Consider the following 26,108-nt stretch of genomic DNA (forward strand, 5'->3'; position numbering starts at 1 on the left):
TATTCCTTCAGGATTCCATATTGCTAAAACACACGGTAAGCAAGAAATACTTCCCACTGTACCAAAAAGGGAGGCATCCTTCTCTCTTTCGTGGCCCTCTCTTAGATCCCCCGACACCATGAATATACTGACACTGCCGTAGACCCATCAGGAGCGCGGCCCAAAGTGAGAAGCAGTGATATAGACAAATTCACTGTGCATGTTCAGGTGCTTTAGTCGTGGCCAGCTCTCTGCGATCCTATGGACCATCGCCCGCCAGGCTCCTTTGTCTATGGGATTCTCCAGGCAAGAATACTGCAGTGGGTTGCCACACACTTCTCTTGGGGATCTTCCCAACCCAGGGATCAAACCCACATCTCTTATGTCTCTGCATTGGCAGGTGGGTTCTTTACCACCTGGGAGACATTTAAGGATACTGCTCCCGGTCCGTGATCAGAACAATACAGGAACCGGAATGATGGATTCTCAGATGCCAGTCCCCTACTCACGCCTCCCATTCTGAACAAGTGGGCTGGGGCTCTCAAGTCTGCAGAGAGCAGAAAGGCTCACGCCCAAAGTGGTAGAGGAGTCCAGCTCGTCTGAAGACAGCCACTGCGGCCCACAGCCTCCACCCCCTGGGAGAGACGGCAGGGCTTTTCCGGGTGGACACTCTGACCCTCATCCTAAGAGATCTGCCCCCAGAGACGCACAGCTCAGCCACAGCTTCAAGCCCCCAAACTCCCCCCACAATGGTGGGAGCCTCCTCAGCCCACCCTTCAAACTCCACACCCCGCCAACGCTTTTAAAGGAGTTTTGTCCGCAGCGGGTTTGATAATTAAATGTGTCACTCACTGTATTCCCGGAAAACTTGAGTACGGGGGGGAGCCTTTCATACAAGGGCAGCTCTCTTTGCTCTGAAATAACTCTGAGAAGAAAGCCACTCCACTCCCCAGCCCCTGCATACCCATCGACCCCAGGGCAGTTCTTCTCTAAACCTCAGACCGGGGTGACTCCTGGTCTGAATGCCGAGAGCAAGGGCATTGCTCCGAAGAACTTAACCCACCACTCATGATTTGATTTGAAAACTAAATTCATTTAGCTCCCCTCACCCTATTCCCAACCGGAGGATAAACCACGGCTCTTTCATACTCTGCTGCCTCATCTCTGCCCCGTCCCTCAGAGCTACTGAGTCACTTCCTTTCTTGTATTTCTCAGTGCAGCCTTACTGTTTGCCAGGACCCGCAGTTTAGCTCAATTAATCTCCACTTCCCTGCTACTCCCACCCCTGTCTGATGTCATTCTCTTGCTGAGTCCACTTCAAGCAAATGTCTAAGGGGGAAAAAAAGAAAAAAAAAATGATGAAAGAAAAGGAGAAAGGAAGGATGAAGGAAAGAAAGAAAATGTCTCTCTGCTGCTTAAGTCCAGTTTCCCTTAAAAATTTACATATGTAATATTTATATACACTTATATATGTATGTTCAATCTGCATATTAGTGTATATTCTGTGAACACACATTCTATGCAGCTTTCACACGAAAATGGAACAGAGGACTTCACTGGTGGTCCAGTGGTTAAGAATCCACATTCCAGTGCAGGGAGCAATGGTTCAATCCTTGATCAGAGGACTAAGTCCACACACGGTGGGGCAATGAAGTGCCACAATTCACAAGCCCACTCACCACAGCAAAGACCCAGCACACCCCACTTCCCTAAAAAAAGGAACCAAAAGGAAAAAAGACACCAGAGTATTTAGGCTGATACATGCAAGTAATGGGCTTCCCAGGTGGCACAGCAGAACGAATCTGCCTGCAAGGCAGGAGCCACAGAAGACTCAGGTTCAATCCCTGGGTCGGGAAAACCCCCTGGAGGAGAGCATGGCAACCCAGTCTAGTATTCTTGCCTGGACAATTCCATGGACAGAGGAGCCTGGCAGGCTACAGTCCAGGGGTTTGCAGAGTTGGAAATGACTGAGCATGTGTAAGCAAGGAATAGGCTCACTGGAGATTTTTTTCCCCCTTAATCTAAACTCTTCTATACTTTCCAGTTTTGAACAGTGATAATGTACTGTTGTCATAACCAGTGAAAACAAAACCACTTCTGATGCCGCAAAAAGACAAAAAAGGAAAATGATGCATGAAAATGCAGGTCATAGGTAGTAAAAAGTTACTGGAGATAAACTAGAGATTTGGCTCCTATTTTTGAGTGACCAAAGTAAGAAGGGAAATGGATTCAATTACCTGTCTCCATGCTCTTTATATAAGAAAAAAAAAAAAAAAAAAGCCAGTCTCTAAGGGAAAGAAAAACTCTTCTTGACACACACTTTCACACACCCAATCTTCCTGGACTGAAAAAAAAAAAAGATGTCTGCAAGGATTTCTCATGGAAGCCCCGGGTGGTGGGCAATGGAAATGGCACCTGTTACAAAGGTGATGGAGTCTCTTCCTCTCCCTTCGGGGGCTCCTTTGACCACGACTTCCCAGACTGCCTTTCTTCACAATCTTCTAGAGGACAAATGTACAGCCACACCAGGGTCTGTGAGAGCTTCAGTTCTGAGGATCTGCATGCTTGCCCAGGGGCAAGAAAGGTCAAGCACTGCTCTGAGAAGATATTAGGTTGGAAATGGTAGTTTATGGAAAGCTGCGTTGTGTTAAATAATTTTTCCTTCTAGAATTTGAATGTGTTCTTCAATACAGACGCAAGTTGGGAAAGCCATTTTATGTATTAGGCATATTCTGTGTTTGGGGTTAGAATGTCATTGAAATCAGTGGCGGGGGGGGGGGAGGTGCGGGGCACTGCATTACCACTCTCCCAAGCACCCTCCCCTACAGGTCTGGCCCCTCCCAACAGCCTCCTGGAGATTGTTAATTTAGCTCCTATTTGCATGACCTTTCACCTGGATGAGGACACTGGCCTCCAGTCTCTCAGGTTTTCCTTCGGTCCTCCATCCCTTCCCCACCCTCTCTATCTGACAATCCCTCCTCTAACACACCTCCAGACTCATCCCTAGAACAGCTGGGTCTGTGGTCCCCACGGCCCTTGACATCCTACTGGGAGACAGTGTGAGGCACTGTGTCTTCTGGAAAGACCACAGGCTGGGAGTCACACACACCTGAGTTTTGGCATTCTTTTGTTTTTTGTGTTTCTTGGTTTTGGCTGCACCTCACAGCTTGTGGGATATCCAGTTCCCCAACTGGGGGTCCAACCCGCACCTTCAGCAGTGAAAGCTCCAGAGTCCTAAGCACTGGATCTCCAGGGGATCCCCACATATGCCTGATCCTGTGTGACCTAAGTGGACAAGCCATTTAACCCATCCTGGTCTCAAGCACCCATATCTACGAGACAGGGGTAAAAAAGCCAACAAATGCTCTGGTTCCTTTTTGTGAGGGTGAACAAACAGCTGTTCTGGGAAGCCTGTAATCAGCGAGGTCACCTGCCGATTTCATGACCAGTTCACTCCTTAGCCAGTGAGCTCTCAGAAGACAGCTCCGGCCTCCAGCCCAAGGCTGGCAACCTTTGGCTCTACAAGCCTGGACTGTGTAATACCTGTAGTGCACGTGCACGTGTTAGGCATAAAAATGAAAAGCATTTGATACATATAAAATCTTGACTGGCTACAGAACCATGAAAGGCAAAGATAAAAATCTTATCTGCAGAAACAGAATCCACCAGCTTCTTAGAGCCCAGGAACAGGCTTGCTGTTTTTTGGATAAATTTACCCCCCAGTTCATGACCTATTACACTAACTTCATGGAAAGAAGCCACAGAACAAAGACTTTCTGAAATAGAGAAAGCCTATGTGATACATTTTGTATTGCTGGAAGCATACAAAGATGCTTCCATAGTAATGATTATGAGTGTTTAATTCTGAAAGAATTTGGAGTTCATAGCAACATAAGCTGTCTGCTTATATATGTGGGCAAAGATCTCATGTGCAAGTATAAGTGTTTGGCCTTTTTACTCTTCCTCCTGTCTTAATATATTACAGAGTTTCACATTAGTTGTGTTGGACAATACTCAGGGCTCCCTCAACCAAGCTGTTAGGGCAGGACTTAAAAGCAGCTTCTTCTTTCCTACTACCGTCTAGATAGATGATTATGTGCACGTGTTAGTCACTCAGTCATGTCTGACTCTTTGCAACCCCATGGACTGTAGCCTTCCAGGTTCCTATGTCCATGGGATTCTCCAGGCAAAAACATCGGAGTGGGTTGCCATTTCCTTCTCGAGGGGATCTTCCTGACCCAGGGATCAAACCCAGGTCTCCTGCATTACAGGCAGATTCTTTATTGTCTGAGCCACAAGAGAAGCCCAGTTATAGACAACCACACCAAAGAGATGGGAATGTAAAGGCTCTAAGTGTTGTGAAAGTGAAAGTGTTCAGTGGTGTCCGACTCTTTGTGACCCCGTGGACTGTAGCCCGCCAGGCTCCTCTGACTTGCTCAAAACTCAATTCATGCTCCGTGCTTCTAGGCTTCGTCATCCTGCCAATCCCAGTTTCTCTTTAACCTCTCCCTTCATTCTTTCTCTTTTTTTTTTTTTTGGCGGGGTGGGGGGAGGGGTCGGTACTAATATTTCTCTTACAATGCAACACAAGCTCTTTTGACGACAGAAAAGGCCCAGTGGAGGCACAGCCGGGTTCCTACACGTGGTAGGCACTTGAAAAACAAAAGCCCTGGAGCCCACAGAATCTTCACAAGCCCAACTGAGGGCATAGGTAAAATACCTTATTTTTAAAAATCAGACATTTAAAGCTCTTTTTTTGACTTAGCAGGCCAATTCACCACCCTCTTCGTGGTATAACAAATTATACAGACTGAAGATGATTTGCTTAAAAACTGCTAACTAAAATAGATTTGCAACTTGCTTGTTGTGAACCCATTCACTTAAACTCATCAGTGTTAAAAATGAAAACTGAAGCAGATTTGCATGAGGTTGATAATTTCCCAGGCAGGTCTTGCCAAATAAATTGGACCCACTGTCAGCAGAAAACACATACTATGCCAATGTTTAATCCTGTACCAGATGGCAAGAAGACTTGCCCAGGACTCACATAAAAAGTTAAAAATTTCCCCCAATTAGAATTAAAATACAAATATGTAAAAGCTGGTTCACTTTCTCGTTGTATTTCAGGGATAAATGCTGTCTGTGTTTCAGTTACATTAAACATGTGGGCAGTGTGTTCTGATTTAAATTTCAAGATCTAGGAAATGACACATCATATCTTCCTCACGTCTTGCATTTCTCTGAGTGGAGCCTTTTGTTGTGCTTTGTTTTTTTGCCAGTGATACTCGGCTCTTCTGACTGACACCAGAGACGGGTCTTAATCACAAGAACAAAGAGAGCTGGCATGCACACTTATAATTCTCCCAGGTTCAGACACATACCCCCTCCAGATAGTTCCTTGTGTTGTTTCGTCTCTCAGTCACGTCCAACGTTTTCGCGACCCCATGAACTGTAACCCACCAGGCTCCACAGTCCGTGGGAATTCCCAAGCAAGAATTTTGTAGTGAGTTGCCATTTCCTTCTCCAGAGGATCTTCCCAACCCAGGAATCTCCTGCATCTCCTGCACTGACAGGCAGATTCTTTATCACTGAGCCACCCAAACCCAGGGAACAGTAGGAGTTGATCACCATGGAAGCCCCATAGCAATAGCAGCTCAAAGCCCACGTCTAAAGTAGCAACCCAATCTGATCAGTGAAAGTGAAGTCGCTCAGTCGTGTCCGACTCTTTGCGCCGACCCCATGAACTGTAGCCTACCAGGCTCCTCTGTCCGTGGGATTTTCCAGGCAATAGTACTGGAGTGGATTGCCATTTCCTTCTCCAGGGGATCTTCCCGACCCAGGGATCGAACCCGGGTCCCCCGCATTTTAGGCAGACGCTTTACCCTCTGAGCCCCCAGCAGTAAATTGTTCCCCTCTGTTTAACCCTATCAGTCTGGCTGGATAATAAGGACTTGTCTTTTGAATATATTGACAATTGGAAATAAAGTGCTAGCTCTTCACCTGGCTGAAAAGACACACAGCCAATGTTTTATTTTCTTTCTAAAGCAACCAATCTCCCTCCCAAGTTGTCATCTTTCCTATTGTCAGCCCAACTGATGATTCTTCATCCCAAAGCAGCTTTCATTACATTACAATAGGTTATAATTCTTTTTCTGTTCTGCCAAATTCCTAAACATCACCATCACTTGCTAGTCCAACGCATAAGAATAAAAGGTAAAAAGAGGTAAAAGTCAAGCTGCAAATGTACCTAGCTGACACATACATTAGAAAGCTATAAAAACTGACTGTCTTACGTTGTACAGTAAAGGTGACTGTTCGCATAACACAAGTGTGATGGCTGAGAAAGTTCATCCTTCTTTGAAACCACAAGGAATTTATAGTTAAAAGGTTCCGGTCAGATTTTCACTTCGGCAGCTCATCAAACATAGCTGCAGTCTATGACACAGGAATAATAACTCATACATAAGTAGGGGATTTCTTTAGGATCCTCTAATAAAAGATGATACAAGACCAGAAGCATTATTTTGGTGCATGCTTCCGGTCTCTACCATTCACTTGCCAATTCAAAAAATTTCAGCGTTCTCTGGAATTCCGAATGAATGACAGGGATTGTATTTTTAACTACCAGGCTCTAATCCTCTGCTTCCATCTCAGCGGTGCCAAGAAGTCTCCACTTGTTGAAATCAGCAGCAGCAGGAGCCGCAGCAGCGAGGAAGGTCTTCGGGCACTTCCTCGTCAGCCAGCCTCAGGCATCCATCTACACGAATCCGGCTTTTCCGAACCTGCTCCATCTGGACAGAGAGCTGAGTCACACAGAGCTGCAGTGAGTCCCAAAGTGCAGAGTGAGCCCACTTGAGGCTGTAATAATCATAGTTCCTTCCTGAAGGGGCTTACTTACCAGCGTTTATCCCTGGGGTGAAAAAGCCGGGGATACCATGAAGTCGCCACTTCTAGAGAAAGCCTCTTTGGGAAGCCCATGACTCATGGACATGACCCAGAGGTGTGACTCAGTAACCTCACTCCGGAGGGTGAGCTTTTGTGTGAGAGGCACCCCCTCATCCCCGCTGAGGTCCCCAGCGCCACATGACCGGAGCAGACCTGACTTCCTCTGTGCAAACTGAGCCAACTCTTGCTTCACCTCACTTTTCCTATTCCCAAAAAAAATCGAGAAGAAAAAGGACTGTGCTTCTGTTTGCTTGTCTGCCTCTGGCCAAGTGCCCTAGAAGTTATCAACACTGTTCTTTTTTTTTTTGCTTTTCATGTCAGGATCAATAATGGTATTAAAAGATTTATAAACCACATTGTTTCCTGTGTTGAAGCTGAACAACCATGTAAGAGTTTATTTTACCAGGTTTTATTATTTCCAGGCATCAAGTATAAAATAGGTGCTCGGTATCTATTTTCCCACTTTTTCACAAACAAAAATAGGGGATAGTAATGAGGAAAAGTGAAGATGAGGATCTTAATGAATGGTGAATTCTAAAATTATCAAAGGAAGTGAAAGGCATTCATCCATTCAACAAACTGTATTTACCCCAGGACAGTATGTTCCATGAGGATGCAGCCCCAAAAGCAGTTCTGGCAAATGTGGAGTGTGATGAAAATTACCACTGCAAATCCTTTAAATGGGCCATAATGTACAGTGTGCTAAGCTCTGTGTATATTATAAGGTCTTTCAGTAAGTCCAACACAGCCAGATCTTTCCAAGGTTAGGACATGGTATTATTTCTATAGCCAAGCTCCAGATGAAGTGATGCTGTCCCCAAATACTTATGTTGGGATTTGCTAGGCATGTAGAATTGAATTCATGCCACTTAAATAGACAGATGATCCTGAATGCCTGCAGTGTCCTCTCCTCCCCGGGAGGACGTAACAGAAGATGTAGCGTGAGACCTGGAAGCTGGCAATCAGATGGGCATTGGCCACGAAATAAAGGGTGGTGTGGAGGGTAACAAAGCCCACAGCCTCTTTTCATTGTTGCTATAAGAGGTCCAGAGCCTGACACTCTATCTCAATAGCTGCATGTTAGATACGCTCCAGTATCGACAGCATCCAACATCTGGGAAGCAGCTTTAACCTCTCCATCAGTTTTCAAAAGAAAAATTTTTTAAGCTACCAAGATACTTTAAGTGCTCAAATACTTTGAAAATTGTTTTTCCAGGTTCCCCATGCCCAACACATGTTTCAACGTGTTGTTTTTCCAGTTGTTCTTAAATGGGACATTGACACACTGCTTGTGCCGGTGGGCCAAAATGAACTAATTGTCACTTGTCCAAGGAAATAGGGCAAAACCTCCAAAAAAACCAAGAACTCTCTTGGGTTAGTCCAGTCTCTCCTCTGTTCATGTGGGGAGAGCCAAGTCCTTTGGTTTGTTGTTGTTCTTGTGTTTAATTCCGGGAAGAGGATGGGCCACCCTGGTCTTCAGCCACTTTATGCACATGTTTGAACGACGGGATACAGGGAACTAGAGCAGAGACTGGCATGAGCCCCAGCCCCGGTCTGGAGGAAGACTGGAGGTGCTTCTCAGAGCCAGCATCCCATGCTGCAAGAAACAGTTTGCAGGAGCAAAGACAAAGGAGGGGATTGAGTTAGGTTTCCCAGCAGGGAGGGGAGAGAAACACGGGAGGCCGTGAAGGTGATCACCAGGCAACACTGCTTATGTTTCCTGTAAACCCAGCCCAAAGCGTCTCTTTACGTCTATTTCTTTGCATCTTGGGTTGAAAGCATCACCCAAATGAGGCAGCACTGCAGTGGTTTTGAGCCCTGCAGTTAGCCAGTTAAGAGACCATGGACACTTCACGCAGTGTCTCCCAGCCTCAGTTTCCTCCACTGTGAAACAGGCAGAAGAACATGCTTTCATGCCTGAGGCTGTTTTAGATATTTCATCCCATAACAAAACACCCACACAGTGCCAGACACACCCATCACACTCCATAAATACTAATTCCACTTCTCTCTCTCATGAAAATCTATCCCAACTTCTTACAAAGATCTGAGGAATTCAAATGCAAAATTGTCAGCAAACACCCTACGGTACAGTGAAAATGGGGAAAAATAAGAATGGACATTAATTCACTGCAAAAGCTACAGATTTATATGATTTCACATAAAGCAGCTAACTAACCATTGATCTTGAGACAAAAACATTCTCAAAACACAAAAGAACAAGCAAACCACCAGCCTTTCAGTGGCTCCTTCACTACCACGCCTCCCCTCACCCTACATTCTAATAATAACAACTCTCAGATCCAGTGTAAGAAAAGGCCAAAGCTGAGATTCCTCTAACGCCTTTGTTAGGCACTTTTAATGGTGATGAGTATCCCATGTCAGCCCAAGACTTCCAGTCTTATGTATAAAGTAGCAAGGATTTCAGCTTGAAGTGAAAAGCATAAGACAATACTAGAAAAAGAGTACCTAATGCCTTTCCCTCCTTCCTAACAGAAATGCTCAAGAAGTTTTACCCGAATGAAGTTCTTTAAATCAATTACAGGGTGAAAATAGTTCACTCCCAAAGTTTACCCCAAAATGTAGGGGCACAGATTAGGTACAGAAACACAAGAAGACTGGAAACTTCTGTGAATCAACAAAATGGAAAAACAAATTAGCTTAAAAGGTACTATAGTTTTATACAAAACATGTTAATGCAAAACAAAAGAGTTAGTTTTGTAACCAAGGGTGTATGTTAATCAAAAATATACTACTGTTGGGAATTCCCTGGCGGTCCAAAGGTTAGGAGTCTGCCTTTTCACTGCTGAGCGAGCACCCGTGTTCAATCCCTGGTGGGGGAACTAAAATCCCATAAACCAGACGGTGCAGCCAAAATATATACACACACACATACACACATGCATGCGTGCACACACACACACACATATATATTTAACAAAGAACAGAAAATATATTTTTTCAATTTTTTATGACTTATTAACCCATCCAAACCCCACTGTTCTTCACTAACATATTATAGCTAGCATTACTTCCCATAGTAAAAAACATCTATTTAGGTGTATACACTTTTAATTTTGATATGATTTTTAAACTTATAGGAAATGGTGTAGCAGAGATCAAACATTTTTATATCTTAACATCAACATGGGCTGAGTGAGCAGCTTCTTGGTTGTGCCTTTTTAATTGCTTGGCAGGAAAAGTTTTCAAACTGGGTTCACTTGTTAATTGAATCTCCAAACAAGCGTTCTTAAAAGTGGAGGAAACATGTGTGAATAACATTTGACTTCTCAGGCCAACATCCTTCCAATTTTTGGAAGGAATACTCTTCCTTGTACAGACCTTGATTTGAAGAAAAAATTGTATCAGAAACCCCCACATCAACTCTCTCCAGAATGTATGATTTTAAAAAAAGATAAAAACACAGTTTCAGGAAAAAGTTTTAAAATGCCCTTAAAATAGTCACCAAAGAACCCATAGCCTCATTGAGCGTCACTCTTGCATATTTTACTAAACTTAATTGGTAACCTCTTTCTGGAGAGTAGTTTGTCAACATATTACAAAATCCTCGAAAAATCTTTGCATTAGAAACTCCTCCACGAAACACATACCAAGGAAACAGAAAGATATGGCTGAGATGGCCAGCTGCTTCTGAATATCTACGCGCCCTCTCTTCTGGGTGCGAGGTGTGGCCAACAGACTAAGTCAGAGACAATAAACAGAAGGCTGTGTGAAATTCTAGGGAAGTTCTTTAAACAGAAGGGATAAACAGTCTTTTCTGCTTTCCACCTTCTTTATTCCAGCCTGGAAAGTAGACGTTATGACCAGAGCTACAGCAACCCTCTTAAATCATGAGGAACGAAAGCTACTCAGTAAGAAAAAGACAATGGAAAAGAGACAAGTGCACGCAGAGCCACCACACCAGCCTACGGCCATACCACCCTGAACGCGCCCCATCTCGTCTGATCTCGGAAGCTAAGCAGGGTCGGGCCTGGTTGGTACTTGGATGGGAGAACCACCACATCAGCCCTTGATCATCTTAATTTAATGTCAGAGACAATCTCATTTCATGGCCCTGTTAATTACAAACATAATTCCAAACCAATAAGCAAGTATGCAAAATGTTTGTGCAAGGATGTCTGCTGCAGTTTTATGTATGTCTCAAATGTGTTAAATGGTTCAGTAAATTATGGGTCAGCCAGACCACGGAAGACTGAACAGACATTACACATGACATGGATCTCTACTTGTTAAATAGAAAGTGAACATAATGCTATTTTGGTTAATATCCAAACATATGAATAAGAGGAAAGTAGGCTTTAGTCATATGTTTAGATTTCTTGATATTTTCTCCATGTTCTACAATAAGCATTACTTTCCGATCAGGAAAAAAAAAAAGGAGAGAAAGAATGAGAAAAGCTATCCTCCTCTGCTCTGCTCCAAGTAAACTCGCTTCCTGCTGAAAAAAAATAACATTGCATTCCACATTCGAACTTAACACTGCTAATTACAGCCTCCAAGAAAAAGCCCACAGCTCACTGAACCTCTTGTAGCTGAACCTCTTGCCAGTCCCTTAGCTGTGAGCTGGGACAGGCACCATCCCAACACTCCCGAGTGCTCAGCCTAAAGGTGCCGGGAAGCAGGGAGGGGCGCGCAGCGGGGTGCGGGGAGCGGGAAGAAGGGATAAAGAGGATCAAGGGAAATTCTCTAATTAAGCGATATTTCATGGCTGCCCCTGGCAGCTGTTAGAGCGATCCGGGGGACGGTGAACCAGGCGTCAACAGACTGAGCGGCTCTGTCCTCCGGCAGATCAAGCGAGGCCTGTCACCTGGAGCACTGTCTCCACTTCACAGGACCACCGGAGGCATCTCATATCCAGCACCTGTCTGCTCTGGAGACGCCCAGCTGCGGAGCCGTTCTTGCTGTCATCTGCCTGATCCAGAAGGGAGAGGCATTTATTGTCTCCTGAAAGATTACGATGCATCTTTGATTCTCTTCTCATGAAAGAGAAGGCATGCCTCATGCTTCTGTGTTTGTTTTCTTCTCATGCCTCCTGACTTCTTTTCTTATTAAAGGAAGAAAACTACCCTTGCAGCTGTATTTTTTCATTTTTTAACCCCCACGTTAATTACATAGTCATTCCAAATAATGGTTTAGATTTAGTCTGATGACCAACCACAAGCCCCGTTCTCCCACTCCAAGGCACATCCTGCCTTCAGAACTGCGAAGCTGTTCCCACTGAGTCAGAGAGGGACTCGGTGTAAAGAAAGAAGCAGGATAAAGATCATAAAAACAGTCAAAGGAAATGGTATTTTCTCTACAGGACACATTTAGATTTTTCCTTTCCATGAGACGATTTTTTTTTTTTAAAGGATGTTGAATTGAAGGAGACTTTAAATAAGCTTTTAAGTTCTCAGTAGTTCCAATATTGGATCTAGTGTGGAAGACCCACAGCAGATATTCAAAAATTACTCATGAAATAAATGACTTTAAAAAGCAAGGAGGGGAAAAAATGTATTTAATGAGCTTCCTTTGACAAAATATTTTGTTTCTCAGCGACTGTATCAAACATATCACCCATCACTTATGTACCCTTATCTATCAAGTGTTCAAAAAACTCATCCAGGAAAATCTGTTCTTTACTGGTCCCTGGAAGGACATGAAGCCTAGAGGATGCTGTAACAGCCTCCAAAACAAATGAAAGCATTATTAATTTATTCTAGTTTGATTCAGCAAACTGGTCAACTGAACCACCACCAAGCGTGGCTTACCATGGACCCCGAAAGTACACCACCTCGGACATATTGTAGACACTCAATAAAGGCTTCTGTTGCTCTTGTTGCTGCTGGGGTTTCGGCCACCCTGCAGGGCTTGCGGGAGCTCAGTTCCCCAACCAGGGATGAACCTGGGCCACAGCGGCGAAAGCACTGAATCCTAACCACTAGATCACCAGGGTACGATGTGCTTAGTCACTCAATCGTGTCTGATTCTCTGCGACCCCGTGGACTGTAGCCCACCAGGCTCCTCTGTCCATGGAGTTTCCCAGGCGAGAATACTGGAGTGGGTCGACCTTCCCAACCCAGGGATCCAACCTGAGTCTCTTGCGTCTCCTGCATTGGCAGACAGATTCCTCACCACTAGCACCACCCTTATGTACACAGACATTGGCCAGGGAAGTGCCAATAAATAAATGTTTGTCAAATGAATGAATGAGTGAACATACGAATGAAGTTAATAGTGACATTCATTAACAGTGACAGTCATGATAATAATGACTATTAGTCATACATCACAATATTCACAGTAATGATGGTAATAATAATGTCTAACAGTAGCAGTTGACATGTACATAGCACTTCAAAGCTCCAAAAATTACCTTAATAGGACCCTCACATAGCAGATTTACTAACCTTCATATTTAACATCCAGAAATTGAGTTGGGAAAAGTTAAATGACTTAATAAATTTCCTGATGTCCTATGTGACACAGCTGAGAGCCCAATCTTATTGGAGAGTTGGGTCTTAGGCTTTTTTTTCCCATAACGTGATACTGCCTTGTGAACCCAAAGAGGCTGATGCAAATCATCTTGAACTTTAGGAAGGAAGGGAAAGAGGGTACAGACAGATGGTGCTGCTGATAGTCTGACTTTGTCCCGGAACAACGTCACCGACAGGCCTTGTCCCTCGGAAGAACGGGTCCCACAAGACAGACTCTTCCCCTCATCATCTTGCTTCAACAGTCCCACCTTGTGGGCTTCCCAGGAGGCTTAGTGGTAAAGAACCCACCTGTACTCTGGAGACACAGGTTCAGTCCTTACCTGGAGGAGGAAATGGCAACCCACTCCAGTATTCTTACCGGGGAAATTCCACGGAGAGAAGACCCTGGGGAGGCGGGGAGGGGGGTCTTCTACAGTCTATGGGGTCGCAGAGTCAGCCATGACTGAACACACACCAGACATCCCTCCTCATCCCTCCTGAACCACTGAGTCATGGAGTGTATGCACTTGCCTACAAAGCTGACCTTTTAACTGGCCTGGTTTTAATCAGGCCCATCCGGTCAAGAAAAAGGACTCCCGTGACAGTAAAACAAATTAGCTCCATGTGATCCTGTAGTTGATGTTAGGGAGGAAGGAGAGGAAGAGAGACAAATACTACTTTAAAAAACTAAACCAAATACAAAGCCAGACTCTCTGCTGTGACTTAAAAGGAAGAGGTAAAAAGACTCTGAAGATGGATTTGGAGACACATCGGTCGCAACCGAGTATGGCTCTCAAGAGCAGGGCTCCCAGCCAGAACTGGGGCTGCTAAAGGTCCCGCCTCCTGGAAAGTTCCTTCCTTCAGAAACTCTGACAATAACAGCTTCAGCCTGACTTGTCTTTGGTCTTTATTAATGCTGATTACTAGGGAAAATATTCAAATATTGATGTTTTTGATGTTTGATAAATGTGTTCATTTATAATTCTATAAATGTTAGGTTATTAACTTTTGTAATTGACTACAATTGGCGTCCCAGGGGGCTCAATGGTAAAGAATCTGCCTGTAAATGCAGGAAACACAGGAGACCCAGGTTCAACGCCTGGGTTGGGAAGATACCCTGGAGTAGAAACGGCAACCCACTCCAGGATTCTTGCCTGAAAAATTCCATGGACAGAGGAGAGGAGTCTAGCGGGCTACAGTCCATGGGGTCACAAAGAGCCCAACACAACTGAGCGACTGAGCACACACACACACTACTATACTTACTTAAGTGTAGATTAATCTTTCCTACTTATTTTTTTAATGGGAAAAAAGAAGCATTAGAGATAATTCTAAGCTACTTTTCCTAAGCTACTCCCTTTAAGCGTTTTATGATATTTACATTTTTAACATTTACACAAAGTACATTTTTATAATGTGCTCTGAAATGAAAACAGCTATATTAGAAGAAACAGCTAAGAACTGATAGGATCTGGATTCACTTTAAATGACTTTTTGAGAAAAGGGTCACATGTGCATACTCAGACATGTAATTTTAATACAAAGTGCAAGAATATGTGCACGTATTAATCATCATATGCTGTCTATGTGAGAAAAGAGAAGTCTGTTATTACACTGAAATGAAATCAAGAGGAAAATGACAGAAATGTGACTTTATATGACTATCTAAATAAACTACTTGTATTTTCTTATTTTGCTCCAAAATGTTCCTTGAACAAATTTTTGTCAACATGGTCCTACAAGGGCTTCCCTGGTGTCTCAGACAGTCAAGTGTCTACCTGCAATGCAGGAGACCCAGATTTGATCCCTGGGTCAGGAAGATCCCCTGGATGGCAGGGGGATGGCAACCCACTCCAATACTCTTGCCTGGAAAATCCCATGGACAGAGGAGCCTGGTAGGCTACAGTCCATGGGGTCGCAAAGAGTAGGAGTGAGCAATTTCACTTTCTTTCTTTAGTCCTACAAAAGGAAGATAAAATAAGCCAGGTTGAGCTTTGGTCTGGAAAATTCCCAGAGTCCTGGTAACAATTATTTTGACAAAAAGATGAAAATGAAAGTGTGCTGTGAGGTGGGGGTACGCGAGGTAATTAACACTAAGTCATTCTGTAGGGAAAGACACTTCTGAGTCTGCCAACAGCCTCACTTCACAGAGGGACCTCATCTGACATTCAACCTAACTCGAATCTACTTCTCAGGTGACAAAAGCTTTTGGGCTCAGTCATACTGGCTAAGAGGAGATGCATTTACAGGCAGTGTAACCTCAAGTACATTCTATGGGATTTAAGTCCTAGAAGATAAACCCCCAAACCAGCACCCAAAAAAAGTGTTGTTATCAAATAAACTTGGGAAACACTGAATGCTACATTTCCCTCCTAAATTGCACTATTACAAAAAAAGCTCTGTGTTTGAATTAGCTTAACCTAACATTCATTTCAGGTGTGATCTTTTCTTTCACTTTATTAATATGTTGTAGAATATATTTTGGACTTCCCAAGTGGTGCTAATGGTAAAGAACTCGCCTGCTGATGTAGGAGATGTGGGACGAAGGTTCCATCCCTGGGTCGGGAAGATCCCCGGGAGGAGGGCATGGCAACCCACTCCACTATTCTTGCCTGGAGAATCCCATAGACAGTGAAGCCTGGTGGGCTATAGTCCACAGGGTCCCAAAGAGTCAGATGTGACTGAAGCAACTTAGCATGCACTCATGCAGGCAGAATACATTTTAGGCATCAGAATATACCATTTGTGGTATTTATTCCAAGCACAGCATCAGACTCAGTTCAGCGGCACTGCCTGAACACACAATGTCCTTCAGACGCGAAAATGAAAGAAAGTGAGAGTGTTAGTTGTTCAGTTGTGTCCGACCCTGCAAACCTATAGACTATGGCCCACGAGGCTCTGTCCACAGGATTCTCCAGGCAAGAATACTGCAGTGGGTTGCCGTGCCCTCCCATACTTCAGCTATTATAGCACTATTTTTATACCCAACTGACCGGAATTAAAAAACATAGGCAGCTCGCATCCAGAATCAGTGGGCAAATGTGAGTGTAATGCTATGAAGCCATAATACCAAAGCAACCTGATGACAGAGTTTATCCAAAGCAGAGTTCGTATAAAGATTATAGGGCTGGAGAGAGATAGTGAGAGACATATATGGGCATGTGTATGTATATTATGATTTCAAACTATTTCATGTTTGTTATATACATTTCCATTTATGAAAGCTGGAAATTAAACTTGTGTTTTTAAAGAGTAAACTGAATTTTTGCACCCAGAAGCTTTTAGCTTTCTTCCTTACTTCAAAATCGAGAGCTTGTAAGAGTCTGTCTATTCTTAGTGTGGCTTCAAAATGTAGCTTCCTTGGTTCGGGGGTCACAGCTGCTGCAAACCACTCTGGGTGGCTCCGCTCCATCCCCTTGAAACAACTGGTGGGAACCCAGCACTTAGGCCATCAACCCAGCTGTTCAATCTCACCTTCTAATTTTAGCAAGTCACTTTGCAACTAATGTCACCAGGGCATGTCACACTGAAAACCACACCAGAGAAGGTTGATTCCTATCTGCTCCCCGCCCCCACCCCCTAAAAAATTAAAAAGAAAAACAAAACTCCAGACACACAGAGCAAAGTCACCCACAGAAACCTACAACAATACCACCCAGAGGCACATTGCAGGACCCTCGAGACCCAATTTACATGGGGCATACTGGCCATCTAGTATTCTTGCCTGGAGAATTCCATGGACAGAGGAGCCTGGCAGGCTACAGTCCACAGGATCGCAAAGAGTCGGACACGGCTCAGCAATGAACACGACCACCACCACTGGGGATCTAGGAAGGCTTCTCTGGACACTACAAGTGGGATTCCATCTCCCTGCCTAGTTCAGCCCATTAGGTGGTTACCTATTAGCAGCTGCCGAGCCCGACAGCCTGAAAATTCATGAAAACCAACCTTGGGTCAAGAGACTTACACATACACTGTGCGGCCAGCCTTCTTACTAGAATGCAGGGTGCATGCTTTTCTGCACTGTTAATGTACCATAAAATTGTCATGAAGCCTTCATAATGTAATTACTTGCACCGAACTGATTATACATGCCCCCAGCCTCGTTTTCTTTATTTCCTCTTTTTTTTTCCCAACTGCATGCTCAATGCAATTACTTGTCCCAAAGCCAAGCAACTTCAGAATTATCTATTTATTATCCTTTCCAAGTTACTAATTAAAATAATTTCCTTCCATGAAAAATAGTTGCTCTTTTCCTGAATTCACTTCAGGATGCTCATCACTGAGGAGAACTCCAGGAATGCCTTGCTAAGCTCCCCTATAATTGACTGCCTCCATTGTTAACATATGCGTGGACTTAAAAAACATTAAACGACTTATCCAAATGGAAACAAAATGCCCTTTGAGTTCCATTGATAACTTAACCTTTAGCGTTTTGGATTAAATCCCACTTCCCGGGAAGCAGGGGAAGCCTCTGAATGAAACCATTATGTAAAACATTGTTGTGGGAATTATTCTGTGTGAAAATATATACAGTATATCATTTACAATGTCTTTGAAGGTGGGTTTTCATAATTCCAAACTAAAATACACATATCTTTTATGGCTTCTCCAGTTCGTGCTCGTTCTTTTAGGGAACTAGAAGCAATTTTGAGCAGACTAATGAACCCATCACACCAGACATCAAGCGTGATACCCTTGGGGACTGTGAGGGTCTAAAAGAGGGCAGATGGGGTACTTCTAGGTGCTAGGAAAGTCTTATTTCTTGAAAGCTGCTTGTGTGGGTGTGTCCAATTTGTGAAAATTCAACAGGCAACATACTTAAGGTCTGTGTACTTTTCTATAAAAATTATAGTACATTTTTAAGGTAATTAAGAGAAATGTCGTTTTTTAAATGATTTCCATTTTAAAAAATAATTTCTATAAAAGAAAAAAGATGTGGCTGGCATCTAGCAGAAACATAAACATTAACCTTGAGTGTTTACCAGGAACAGCATTAAAGCTAGTCTACTTTTCTACTTTGTTTTTTTTAAATGGTGCAAAATATTTCCTCTGAACAAACCACTGTAAAAAAACAAAAACAAAGAAAAATCTGAAACAATTGGGAAAGTCTGAGTAAGCACTGGGAATTAGGTGATATTAAGAAAGTATTGTTTGTATCTTGATTTCATGCAATAAGGAATACACAAACTGTGCTCGCTTCAGCAGCACATATACTAAAATTGGAAGGATACAGAGAAGATTAGCAAGGCCCCTGCTCAAGGATGACATGCAAATTCGGGAAGCGTTCCATATTTTTCAAAAAAAGAGAAAAAAAAAAAAGGAATACACAAACTCACTCAAGTATTTTTGTCAAAATTTTCAATCTAATGTCATCCTAAGAAACCCAAGTGGAACACTAGTCTAAAAAATTTTTTAAACTTAATATTGTGAAAAAGAAACAAAATGGTAAAGGGGAGAGGAGCACTTTTCTGAATCAAAACAGAGGCATGAAACTATAGCATGGAATATGTGAACACACACAGTGGCAGAAGATATTGTGCAACTGGGAGAATTTGAACAAGGGCTATATATTAAGTTATATTATTTAACAAAGGCTAATTTTCTTGGGTAATCATGGTATTTGCTATTGTGCAAAAGAATGTCCTTACTCTTAGGAGCTGCATGCTGAAGTATACAAGGGCGAAACCATGGTTTAGTGAAAAAAGAAAATACACCAAGAGACGTGTGGTGAAACATTCAGAATTGCTGAATTCAAATGAAGAGTGCACTCCTCAGTACTTCCCTGGGTTGGAAAATATTCAAAAAATTTTTTAAAAAATCATTGTTAATTTCTTTAGGTCTGAAAATGACAATTTTGTTATGCAGGAATATGTCTTTAATTTTTAGAGATAACTACTCAAGCATTTAGAGTTAAAATACATCTATTATTTGCTTGAAAATACTTCCATTAAAGAATAGGATGCAAATATGGCAAATGTTGACCATTTTTAAATCTAGGTAAGGGGTTTATATAAATATTATAAATAGGTAGTCATTGTACTTCATGCATGTTTGAAATTTTATATACAAAAATGTCAAAAATAGCAAGTTTTGTAGTATTTCTTCACTCTCTCTCTCTCTCTCTTTTTTGCTTTTTGTGGGAGCCACACAGTGGGGCATGCAAGATCTTAGTTCCCTGACCAGGGATCAAACCCGTGCTCCCTGCAGTGGAAGCTCGGAATTTTAACCATGGACTACCAGGCGAGCCCCCTTTTCCTCTCTTTACCAATAAAAATCTTCCCAACTTTTTCTGGTCTCAAGTTACCAAAATAAATTTCAGTAGAATACCCCCCCAATTAATTTTCAAAGTTCTGCCTGAACTGATAGAGCTTGGAGAGACACCATTAGCTCAGTGTGCCTACAATTCCATTTGTAGAGTCGGACAGCACACTTCCCTCTCAGCTTGTAATCAGGGGAGGGGATGGTAAATGTGCTAAGAAAAATCCTGAAGTCTGCTCTTGGCCATCTTCCATAGATGAGCCCTCTCAGACACAGACAACACGAGGGCCTTGGGGCATGTTTTTTTCTCCTGGACCATTCTGCACTGGGGAATTAGCTCTGCCCCCAAAACCCTTGCTGGAACCCAGGCAGGCCCTGGCACCAGAGCTCTCCCGGGAAGACCACTCTGTCACCCGCTGCGAAATCAGTGCACGGACTCAGAAAAGTGCAGAGCCCACCTCACAGGGGCCGTCCGACCGCAGGAAGTGGAAACTGCAGCTCTGAATCCACCAGGAGACCGCTCTGCCGCAGTGGGCCTTTGACGGGGACCTGCCCTCATGCGAGTTTTCTCTGCTCTTAGGGCAACAGAGGGCAAAGAGCCCCGAGAGCGGCACCTAATCCCTTCACCTCAGTCTCTGGAGGCCATGCTGCACAACAGGCAAGCGTGCAGGTGGAGGAGTCAGAAAAAACTCGGGTTTGAAGGCCACGTCTGCCTCTCACTGGCTATGAGACCTTGGACAAGTTACCCAGCCTCTCTCTAATGCTCAAGTTCTTTATCTGTAAAATGACATCACAAGTAGAGCCTGCCGAACAGGTGGAGGGGGTGGGGGGAATGCGGGAAGGTGGTCAAAAAGTGCAGCTTTCAGTTAAAAGGTAAGGTTTGGTGATATTAATGTACAGCAGGGCTATAGTTAACGATACTGTATTGTGTATTTGTAAGTTGCTTAGAGAGTGGATCTTAAAAGTTCTCATCGCAAGAAAAAAATCTGTAACTATATGAGGTGATGGGTGTTATATTCATCATTTTGCAATATATTAATACGCTGGTGGTGGTGTTCAGTTGCCAAGTCGCGTCCGACTCTTTCTGACCCCATGGACTGCAACATTTTGCAATACACACATACCAAATCATTACGTTGTACATGTTAAACTCTGGGCGTGTGACTTAATCACTCTGCACCTCAGTTTCCCACCAACAGCTACGGCATAAAAAGACCTTCGAACAAAGCCTGGCCGGTAAAAAGCCATCAATCAGCATTACCTACCATTTAATTATTAGGACTAAAGCACCCACCCCACAGATTTATCTTTAAATTAAAGTTACTAAAGCAGAGAAAGCTCTTAGCATTGTGCCCAGCACATCATAATTGCCTGTAAATGTCTGCTATGTGTCTGGAGACAAAAATGGCAGAAAAGGGGTGTTGCAGGCATCGAGCAGGTGGAGACCAGGGCTGCAGCTCCACAGCCGATGGTGCCTACAGGGTATGGGGCAGCCTGGACGGGAGGGGAGTTTGGGGGAGGAGGGATTCATGCATCTGTATGGTTGGGTCCCTCTTCTGTCCACCTGAAACTATTACACTATCATTAACGAGCCACACTCCAAAAAGTTTAATAAAAAGAAAAAACTACAGGGTATCACACACTGATAGGGCTGAAGCTGATAAACTGCTACAGAAAAAAAAATACAGTTTTGTGGTGGGGGGGACATTCACAGAATGGAGGGGAAAAAAGTGTTTGCTGTTATTACTGGACTTCACAGTGGTTCTGCTAAGTAAGCATAGCCAGTATTGGCGCTTTGCAGATGAGGAAACAGGGTGAAAAAGATGCAATGACCTTCCCTCTGTTACATGCGGACTGACAACAGTGACTGCCACTCCATCTTACTTCCTAAAATTCCCCACGCCTCAAGGATCCAGTAGGAAGGAGAGGGGAAAAAAAAAAAAAAAACCCACTAAAATAGCATTTGAAGATATACTCATGAACATTAGCCTAAGCATTCTGAAGCTAAGATTAAGACAAAAACTAGTAAGTGATGGAAACAATGGTAGACTGCCCTGAGAAAGATGCTGGGAGTTGAAGCAACCCTGGACACAAGTGGACTTAACTTTGTGCCACAGAAAGCTCCTGCTGAAATCCTTTTTCGTTTGGTTTATTTTAATCACATTTTAAATGCAGAGAGAGCTCCCTTTGAAAAATAATTCTGCTACAAACCTTTCTGGAAAGTCGGTGATTATTTTTATTTTTTTTTTCTAAAGAATTGACCTCCCACCCACTTTATCAAGTTGTTATAGAGAGTGCGTGCCTTCAGGTGGGTGTTGGTCCATCTCAAGTAGAATGATGGCCCCCAAACATGCGCCAATACTGAACAGAGGTGATGGGGTTTGATCTATATACACAGTGGACCAGAAGAAGCCACAAAGGCAGATTCTCCCACCAGATGCTTTGCATAATCTGTTTCTCCGCAGCACATTAGCTTAGATCTCACAATGCAAAACTCACAGCACAATGCCAAAGTCAAGAACACAAGTCAGAGAGCCTTCCTGACACTGTGAGTACTAGTTACCTCCCAGCTCTCGGCCTCCTACAGAATCTCAGGGATCTTCCTTGCATGGTTATCTCCTTTAATACAACAATCCTGCAAAGAGAGATTATCCCCATTTTATGAATGAGGAACTGAGGTTCAAAAAGTTTATGTTCTGAGACGTGCCTGAAGCCCCAGAGCTCATAAATCATGGAGGAATCTGGACCCAGGCCTGCCTGGCACCAACGCCAAGCACTCTTGAAATTTTCTGTAATCTTCTTAGTGTCCCTCAGAGGAGAAAAGAAGATTCTCAGAATCTTAAGAATCTGAATCCAAAATTAAAAGAAAATAAATATTTTAAAGAATTAAGCCCAGTAGAGTCCAAGAATTCCCCCATGGGCTCTGCACAGAGCAAGCCATCACTTTCTAAACAAATGCAGGCTGCAGGCTGCCCCACCCCTGAGTCTGGCACCTCCTGCTTGGTTCGAAGAGGCCACAGCAGTGACCATGCTCTCTGGTCCCCTACAATCTGTCCTGGGTTGGCACACGACTCCAAGATTAACTTTTACAAGTCCAGTCACAGCTGGGAAGTTGATGCGGTATTAAAAGAGAGCCAGAGGGAAACAGAGCAGGTGGGGGTGAAGAAAAATCAAAAGGGGGTAAGAATTAGCACTCCCCTCCCACTAAAGAATGTGAGTCCGTTGCTGGGCAACAAGGAGGAGAAAAGCAGTTGACAGCCACCCTACCATCTGCAGCTGGGCTTCAGTTCAAGAAAAGGAACACTTGCTTTTAGCTTCTGCCTCTATGCTACAGAGCTGCACTTATAAATTTATGTTTTCCACACTTTTATTCATTTTCACCTTCCAACTGGCAGACTTTCTTTCCAAACCTCTTCAAGGAGATATAAAACTCAACTGAATGGAGAAAACTTCTAAGAGTAGCATCATTCAGGATTTTTTTTTAGCAAAATAAATATAGGTGGTGTTTTTAACCACTATAACTTGCAGTGGTAGGTATAACCACTCAGTGTGGGTGGAAGGGGGAAGGCTTCATGACACTTTTGATCATACTGTCCCCACAGTTTTACACATTCAAGAAGGTGGCTTACTCATTTGGAGCAACAGGGATGGACGTAGAGATTATCATACTAAGTGATGCAAGTCAGACAGAGAAAGACAAGTGTCATATGATACCACTTCTATGTGGAATCTAAAAAGTAATAATAATATAAATGAACTCACAAAACAGAAACAGATGCATAGACATAGAAAACAAACATGTTGCCAAAAGGAAAGTGGGGGAGGGACAAATGAGGAGTTTGGGATTAACATATACACACTACTGTATATAACATAAATGAGGACTCACTGTATAGCACAGGAAGCGATATGTAATATTTTGTAATAACATAATGGAAAGGAATCTGAAAAAGAATAAATGTTTAACTGAATCACTTTACAGTATACCTGAAACTAATACAACACTGTAAACCAACTATACTTCAATCTTTAAAAAAAAAAAAGTTGGCTAACTTGTTTAGATTTTTTTAATTTGACAAAAATGAGTAAACCTTGGGTAAATTTCTTGCTATTTTAGTGACAGAAGCATCAAAGCTAGGGTCTTAGCATTTTTATATTTAAAATTCTATTTTATGTTTCAGCCCTCAGGAGAAAGATACATTTAAACAGACTTTTCCATAAGGACTAACAGTTACACATCCAAATGCAGCTCACAGTGTTATTTTCAAAAAAGAGCCTTGCAAAGATGTTTCAAATATACACATCACCATGCCCCATGCCCATCAAGCTTTATATAATGATGTAAATAGACTGACAATTAAAACATTAGGATTCTTTAATACTCATCCAGATTCTATCGGGGTCACTGATTACAACACCACAAATCATAAGCCTCTGCTACACTGTGTAAGTCCTGTAACTTTCCCCAACGGAACTCCTGTGTTCCTCAAGCTCTTTGTGCTATGTAAAGCTCACAAGTAGACTACGGAGAAGACCAGATGTACAGGTATCTTTAAGGCAGCCCCACCCTACTAAATAAACGGTTTTACTACTAATAGTATCCAGCAACTCATATACATTCATCACATATTAGAGGGGCTGCGCTTCTGAAAAGCTGTTATCAAATAGCTCTTTTTAAACCAAAGCCCCTTTTCTCTCTCACTTACATATGATCAGCGCTTCCTCCTAGGAGACAAAAACGTACATTCCACGCACACCTTGAATATTAAGAAATGGAAAAAAAACCCTGAGACCATATAATCTAACCTCTTTGTTAATCTGTCTTCTGCATCAATGTGCCACATTCCTAAGTGACAGCAAGGAGCATGAGAATCACACATCTCACAGACCATCTCAACCCACCCCACGGAGGAAAGGGAACCAGACTTGGGCGTGAGGATTATTTTTTTCTGAGTGCAAGCCCAGGAGATCTCCCATTACTCGAGGGGTCTGCCCACCACTCTGAAGAGTGGCACTATCAACAGTCTACCAATGGCAGCAACTGGTTTTACCTTAGGCTTAGCTTTATAAGGTGACAAAGTGACGGCCTTACTCTCGAGGGCAACTCATTACATATAGACTTTATATATTATGATCTGTGTATGAGAGCAACTTAATGATACCTGTCTATAAAATTATCATTGATGGATCAACCAATTTTTAATCATGTGCCATTGATGTTCCATTCCTGCCATGTTTGAATCATGTCAGTCTATAATGTAAGAATTTCAAAACTTCAACAACAAAGGTCTACCGTGGGAACCTTATTCAGAAATTAATGTCACTCTACATAGTACTGGTGTGTAGATTAACAGCTGGATATTGGAGGGAAGATTTGATTCATCAAAGTTAATAGGCAGGGGGAAACAATAGGTCTGATTAACAAATGGATTATTCTTAGACCCTTGGCTAATTTCAAAAGGCTAAGCTTATTGGTTCCCATGGCAGAAAATGCAGAACAAATAACCAGGTTAATCACTGAAGTTCAAAAAAGTTGGCCAGTAATGGTCGTCAAGGGTTCTGTGTCCAGGAAATCCCGCCAGACAGGCAATGTTTGCAAAAGGCTGGGAAATATGGTCTACTGCCATCAAAAACAGATGAAAAGCAGGATTTGGTTAAAAGAGTGAGTCTTTGCCCAAGCAAAACCTTTCCAAAATAAAGAAACAGTGTACGCCAGCTGCCAGCTGACCTCGGCTGAAAAGAGGGGACAGTCCCACACTGCTGTTCATTATACTGATTCTCAGTACTACCAAATGGTGTTGAGTGGAAATAAGACTCAATCAGAGCAGACCCTGACAACCCTGACGGCGTGGTAATATCCCAAACTAAAAGACTAGGATTATCATCATATCACGTGGTTTTTAAACTTAAAAGTAAAATATACCCAGATAATATCTATCCAAGTGTTAAGAGAAACTACAATAACAGGAGGAAGGACTTAGCCATGTGTTCAAAAACAACCAAATTCCGAGCATTTTCAGAATATCTCCAGGATATCTTTAAAAGAGCAACAAGGTATATATTATGGGCTTCCCAGGAGGCTCGGTGGTTAAGAAGCCTCCTGCCAATGCAGAAGACACAGGTTCAGAAAGATCCCCTGGAGTAAGAAACGGCAACCCACTCCAGTATTCTTGTCTTGGAAATCCCATGGACAGAGGAGCCGGTGCCTGGGGTTGTGAAAGAGTTGGACACGGCTGAGTGACTAAACAACAACAACAAAAAGGTATACATTATACAGAGCTATTACACAGGGCAAGGGATTGTTAATAATAAGTGAAAGTGAGCCGCTCAGTTGTGTTCGACTCTTTGCGACCCTGTGGACTGTAGCCCACCAGGCTCCTCCATCCATGGGATTCTCCAGGCAAGAATACTGGAGCGGGCTGCCAGTTCCTTCTCCAGGGGATCTTC

At 43.1% G+C, this 26,108-nt stretch overlaps 1 protein-coding gene and 1 non-coding gene across 3 annotated transcripts in view; one reads left to right on the forward strand and one right to left on the reverse strand.

Moving 5' to 3' along the window:
• WWTR1 (WW domain containing transcription regulator 1) overlaps positions 1-26,108 on the reverse strand; it is a 138,416-nt gene that overhangs the window by 61,525 nt on the left and 50,783 nt on the right. The window lies entirely within an intron of this gene.
• LOC133074255 (U6 spliceosomal RNA) lies at positions 18,593-18,699 on the forward strand. The gene has a single exon (XR_009697108.1). It is a non-coding gene; the product is annotated as a U6 spliceosomal RNA (small nuclear RNA).

The sequence above is a fragment of the Dama dama genome, chromosome 19 (genome assembly GCF_033118175.1).
Source record: "Dama dama isolate Ldn47 chromosome 19, ASM3311817v1, whole genome shotgun sequence".
Lineage (NCBI taxonomy): Eukaryota > Metazoa > Chordata > Mammalia > Artiodactyla > Cervidae > Dama > Dama dama.